Below are 6,820 nucleotides of genomic sequence, written 5' to 3'. Positions count from 1 at the left end.
CTCGGAGCAATTTGAATGTTGAAGTTGTTTCTTGATCTTATACGAAAGTGCAGAATCAAAATTACTGGAAAGAAACTCAAAATCGAAAGAGATATTTGAATGAAAACTGGGCTGGACGACCAGCCCTGTTATCCTGGAAAAACTCTGTTCCTCCCTCTCTTTTTTTAGCATTTTCTTAGTTCTACGTGGACCTTTTCCTCTAATTTTTCTTGTGCTTTTCATTGCTCAGATGTATGACTAGTGATATCTGTATAATCATTTCTGTTCCATGGATAATTGCACCAGAAAAAAAAAAAGTTTCCTTCAGTAACCATGTAAAGAGAAGACACTAAAATATTTCAATGCTTAAAGCTTCTTGAAATTTAGCAGTTGTACCATGGAGCTTGCATCGTTTAACACATACATCACATGTCAAGGCCTATAACACTAGACGAGCATAATTTGCTTAATTAGAACAGCAGTCACTGCCCACATATCTGCTAGATTAATTTAATCAAAATGGGACTTCTCACAGAGTGCTGCTTTGAGCTCCAAGTGATTGAGCCCTGCATGTAAGTAGCATTTTTTAACCTGTCCGTTCTTTTGAAACTGATCTGATATGTAATCTTTTGGTTCATTCTTGTGAACCGGAGGACAGTTGGATATACGTGAATATCGATCCCTGGGATGGATGTGATCAGACTGTTGTAAACTGAGTAGGTCTTGTCCACATTCGTCACCGTTCTTCTATATGTCTGAGTATCAGACCCCAACTGAATAGAAAATGAAGGATAATTGAGTTCAGCTTCGGGGATGCTGTTAATATTCGTACATGTGATCCGGCGCTGCGTAATGAACACTATCTGATCATCTGTGTAGTTCAAACCACACAAGTACTGAAGATAATCATCAGGATGGATGTCATAAACTAATCCAGGGTCAGCAGCTCTTGCTGGATTTACATGGCCAGCACCAATTGCAAATAAATCTGCAGGAAGCTTCCTCTCATCAAGGATGAGGCTCCCATCATGGTTCAAGAAGTCAGCACTGGTCATAATAGCAGATTTAACGGCAGCAGGCGACCAATCGGGATGCAAACTTCGTATTAAGGCTGTAATGCCACTCAGGTGAGGTGTTGACATTGAGGTTCCACATTGTAAGTTGAATGAAGCAGTTGAATTTGTGGTGTTGTCCACCGAGGAAGGCCAGGCAGGAAGAATGCTGACACCTGGACCAACGATATCAGGTTTAAGAATTCCGGGGCTCGTCAAGCTCGGACCTCTTGAGGAGAAAAATGCTATGGCAGGAGCTTCTTTTAATCCAACAACTGTACCTTCGAATGCTATCATGGCAGTGGGTGCAAACGTAGAGTTTATATACTCCTTTATCGCTTCCCCGTCAGCAAGACTCACCGTAGTGGTGGGAATCACATCAACTTGAGGTGAGGCAGCACACAGGTCTGTTTCTCCGTTGACCACTATCATTGCTGCCCCACCAGTATCTCTTACGGCCTGCCCCAAATTAAATGTTTCGAAGGGTCCATCAGCTTCGCACAATACCACGTTGCCAACAACAAGAGTCTTGTTCAATGTGCCGGGGCATATTTTCCGGCTGTTGGACGTACTAGGGGCAGCAATGTTCTTGGAAAAACCTTGGGTTGATGGACTGATACACCATCAAACCATGCATTGTTACCAAGAACGGCTGTAGCCCTAAAACTGCGGTCAATTGTGCTTGTAACCACCGTCAAAATCCATGGTGCGGTATTTGATAGCGTACCATGGAACGGGCCTCCATTGCCAGCTGCGCAGCTGACAATGATCCCGTTCTGGATTGCTCGGAAAACACCGATTGCTATCCCGTCTGCAAAGTAAGGCTCCTCTTGTCCTCCAATAGAGAGTGATAACACATTGACACCATCTGCGATGGCAGCTTCCATGGCTGCGAGGATGGTGCTTTCCTCGCACCCATCATCCTCACAAGCTTGATAAATGGCCAAGTGAGCTCGTGGTGCCATTCCTGTTGTCGTGCCATTAGATTGGCCAAAAACATTGGCACCGCTGACAAACGCACCAGCAGCAGTGCTTGCTGTGTGTGTTCCGTGTGCTCCCACGTCGACAGGCAGTCCAGTCATGCCCAAAAATATCCTGGTTGCACCTATAAGCTTCTTGTTACAGGTGGTGCCATTCAAACGACATTTTCCTTTCCATTTGGTTAGTGGTGTTGACATCACTTCATCACTGAAGGACAGGTGGTCAGGTTTTATTTCATTATCAATTACCCCAATTATGATGCCTTGGCCAAAGTTGGCTCGGGGCCAAAGCCCCTTGTGGGGTTGCAGCCCCAAGAATTTGGGACTGCGTGTGGTCTGAAGTGCCAATACTTTTTGAGGTTTGGCATATAAGAATCCTGTCATCCTCTCCATTTGTTTCACTTCGTCAAGCGACAATCTGGCTGCAAAGCCAGTAATGACATGGCTTTAAGAATAAACTAAGCGTGAGGCATCAATTGTGCCAGTGGAAGTTTTTGGGAGGAAGGAATGGTAAAGTTTAGAAGGTTGCACATGTTTAGGCACACTTACATGCACAATGTAAGTTTGCAAAGGATCAGTAGATTCAGTAGGAAATGCTGAAGGAAGAAAAGTTGAAAAAACTGAGGAGATGAAGACAAAATAGTATATGTTGAAGCCATCTTTTCTTTTCTGCGGAAGTGATTAGTGCCACTAGCAAACTATTTATAGGGGCGTGTAGATCAATGTTTGGTATCTTTTGAATCAAGGGGGCAAATAGAGATTTTACATAATGAATGTATTAAAAAAGCAAGTATATGTGTATTTTTGAGGTTCGATTAAACACGAATAGGAATGTAAACAAGTCGAGCTCAATCGTGTTACTTACAAGTTTGCTCGATCAAAACTCGATTCAAATTCAAATAGTTCTAATATTTTAACGAGCTCAAGTTTAAGCGTTATCTGCAATGAGTAGGGGTGCAAACAAATCGAACCAAGTCAAGATTCGGCCTAATCGAACAGAACTTCAACATAATTTTACAAAATTCGAATTTGAACGCGAGCTCGATGAGCTCAAAATGTCAAGTTCAAGCTCGAACTTGAATCAAATTCGAGTCGAGCTCGAGGTTAAAAACTAAAAAAAATAATTATTTTATTTTTAAAAAATGAATAAAATAATAATTTTTCTTAACAAATAATACAATATTAGGGATACATATATGTAATTTTACTATTAAAATAAAAATAAATATATACATACATACATACATACATATATATATATAATCGACTCCATGCCGGCTCGTGAGCTAACGAGTTTAGTATTTTTTTATCTCGAGTTCGACTTGGTCAGCTCAACCTCACTATTGACCGGGCTCGAGTCGAGATCAGATTCGAGCCGCTCATAAGTAGTTCGATTCTTTTGTAACCCTAACAGTGAGGCTTGACAACTTGCTTAATTGAGCTTTAAATATATATTTTGAATTTTTTTTAATCTACTAGTAATAGTTCACGTACTTTGCACGTAGTTGTAATATCTTAAAATATATTATTCTTTAAATACTAAAATTTTTTTTGAAAATTTTATCATCAGCATCATAATATTTATTTTTATTTTACTTATTTCTTTAGCCAGTTACTTTTAAAAATTTTATTAAATGAAAAGAGATAGAAAGCATTCCAATATAGTTAACATGTCCCATAGAATTGAATTCGGAATCATGAACTAAACACTTTTTGATTTATATCTTGAACTCTAATATATCAAATATTGATAAATCATGATTTATCAAAATTATTATATTCGTGATTCTATTGCATATAAACCACAATCATTATAATTTTTTTATAAAGGAAGAATATAATTAAGTTAGAAAAATAAACATACGTGTAATTTGAATTCTTTGTATTATGTTAATTCTATTTTTGCCAATAATGGAATTTAAATGATCCACCACATAAAATTTTTTTTAGCTTGTACAGTTCAACAATTGAAATTTCAAAGACAGAGATAGTTGGGGTTTTTCTATTTTCTTTTTCTTTTATTCATATTTTTTAGCACAATCCAATACAAAGCAAAAGCAACATGTTTATTTTTTTTTCACATGAGCACAATATTTTTGGTTTCAGTATTAGTGTTTTTGATGATCATGGAATTGGAATGAGAATTGTGGTCAATTAACAATTTTAATAACAATTTTTAGTATGTTATAGTGTTTTATTTTTTCAATTGTCAGCTTTTAATTCATAACCGTTATCATTATTGTTAATTATTGAAGTGCACTAATATGTCTAATTACAATTGTCACCATAAATGAAATTTTCTTAATTTTAAAACTTTTCATTTCATAACCACTACCATTATTCACTAATATTGCAATACAATAAATATATGTAATCATTAAAAAAGGGTATTTTGGGTATCACTGAAAACAATTTGGATATCATTTTCATTTTATCATTCTTTATTTTAAGTTTACTCTTATTATAATTCTTATTTTATCATTTTAGATGGCTTTTGGCTTGATGGATGGATTTGGTTTGCTCAAAGCAATACAAATGAAGCATTACTTATTTTATCGTTTTAATGTTTGTCTTTCCCTGAATATCAATTATTTGGATGTTCTCTTTTTTCCAGAATGTATCTAGTTTTTGATATTGATTTTTTTTTACAATCTCAACTAATGACTATTGAGAAATTTTTCATGCTTCGATTAAGAAATTTTGATACATATAATATTTGGAGATGGAGTGCAAGGGTAGGTAAATAGTTTTTGACGAGCAATTTTTAATTATAATTACCAATACTATGAGGTGTAATCAATTGGATTGTTTTATGTCTTTTATTTAGTGCCACATTAAAATGCAATAATTAAAATTAAAAGACATGAGGATAATTTAGGGATAACAAAAACTAAGATAAAAAAGTGCTTACACTCAAAAGTGCTTAGACTCCTTAATACACAGATTTATACTTTTTATATAGCACTGATAATGATTAGTGTAAAATTTTATTGCATCTCTTGCTTAAACTATGTAACACATTAATCTATATCATTTAAGCTCAATTAAATTCGATCAAACTCGATTAAGCATTATCCTATTGAGCTCCTGTTTGTGTAAGATAAAATTAAACCAAGTTCAAGTTCGAGCTTCACTTTTAAGCTCTCAACAAGCTCGAGTTTGAACTCGAACTCAAGTACTTATAGCTTGAGTCAGACTCAGTTTGTGCACTACTCTAGCCCAACCTAGATCATTTGCACTCCTAAACTCGATAACATGTCGAGCCTCACATATATATGCTGGAGCTCAAACCTGTTTAGCTATTCAAGTTGCTCCTATTTGACTCAAGCTCGATCAATGGGAACTCGAGCTCGAGTTTTGACCAAGCAAGCTTGTGAATAGCTTGATTGAATTCGATTTTTTTGTAGCCCTTATTACAAACACTTGGGATGAGAGAGAGTTCATAGAAACCAAAACCAAATTTCCATTTTCCTTATAATTGATAAAAAAAAAAGGTCCTTTTTATCTTCTGCTTCCGCAAAATCCCAAAAGAAACTCACCAAAATTTCCTTGCCAAGTTACATGAAACATATTTCCAGAAGGATCACACATTTTACGAAAATATTCATTGTTTGTAACATCATTACACAATCTAGTTCTTGCATTGAGTACATCCAAAACAGGAAATTCCTTGTCTAGGGCTTAAATTTGATTTCTAAACACATTGTTTAGATTTTTTTCTTTTTTACTTATTCGTGTAAATCCAACATTTGTCAAATTCATTAGAGGAAGATTTTTCTAGTGTGTACAGATATCTTTCTTTTTATCATGTCTCGAAAAGAATTGCCATAAATTGCATTATAGGAAGTCAAGATTATTGAGACATTTAAAAGAAAAAAAAAAGAATTCCAGAATATCAATTTCACCTAAGCATGTTAAAACAGAAATAATCAAAGTGCAGAAAACAAGATATAAAAATCCCAAGGAAAATGAACCAACTAAAAAGAAAAGATTTATTAAAAAGAAAATTGTTTGTTACAAATGTGGAAAAATAGGTCATAAAGCAAACAAATGTAGACTAAAAGAAAAAATTACTGAAATTTGTGCAGAAGAAGAAGAAATTAAAAATAAATTAATAACTTTATTAATAAATGATAAAGATCAAAGTTCTGAAGATGACTATTACAATGATATATCTAGTTCAGAAAATGAAGAAAATTGTAATTGTACTCCAAAATATATTAATGTTATAACTAAAAAAGAAGATAAAGAATTCTTACTTGATATAATAGAAAAAATTGAAGATCCAGTAGCTAAAAAAGAATATTTAGAAAGACTTAAAAGTTTAATTATTCAAGAAGATAAAATGCCAAAAATAATAGAACCTTTTAGTATTTCGAAATTATTAGATAAATATCCCAATATAAATACAATGAAAAGAGAAACTACCAAAGATCTTCAAACAGAAATTAATACTCTTAAAGTACAAGTAAAACAATTACAACAAGAAATTATAGATTTAAAAACAAAAGATTTAGAAATAGAAGCAAAATTAACCTTAAAAGAACATCAAAGATTAACAGAATATCAACCTTCAACTTCTAATTCTAAAACTGAAGAAATATATATATCTGAAAAGATAACTGATGAAGTTCAATATTTAAATACCATAGAAAGAATGATATTTCAAAAATGGTTTGCTTTTGTAACTATTACAGTAGAAGATTTCAAAGAAACATACATAGCTCTGATAGATAGTGGAGCTGATATAAGTTGTATTAAAGAGGGAATAATCCCTACAAAATATTGTGAAAAAACAAAAGAAACATT

The 6,820-nt window shown here is 34.0% G+C and overlaps 1 pseudogene; it reads right to left on the bottom strand.

Moving 5' to 3' along the window:
- Positions 1-479: 479 nt before the first annotated feature.
- On the bottom strand, positions 480-5,602 carry LOC140021177 (subtilisin-like protease; annotated as a pseudogene).
- Positions 5,603-6,820: the final 1,218 nt, after the last annotated feature.

The sequence above is a fragment of the Coffea arabica genome, chromosome 11e (assembly GCF_036785885.1).
Source record: "Coffea arabica cultivar ET-39 chromosome 11e, Coffea Arabica ET-39 HiFi, whole genome shotgun sequence".
NCBI classification, from domain to species: Eukaryota; Viridiplantae; Streptophyta; class Magnoliopsida; order Gentianales; family Rubiaceae; genus Coffea; species Coffea arabica.
This window is presented reverse-complemented; position numbering and strand designations above follow the sequence as displayed.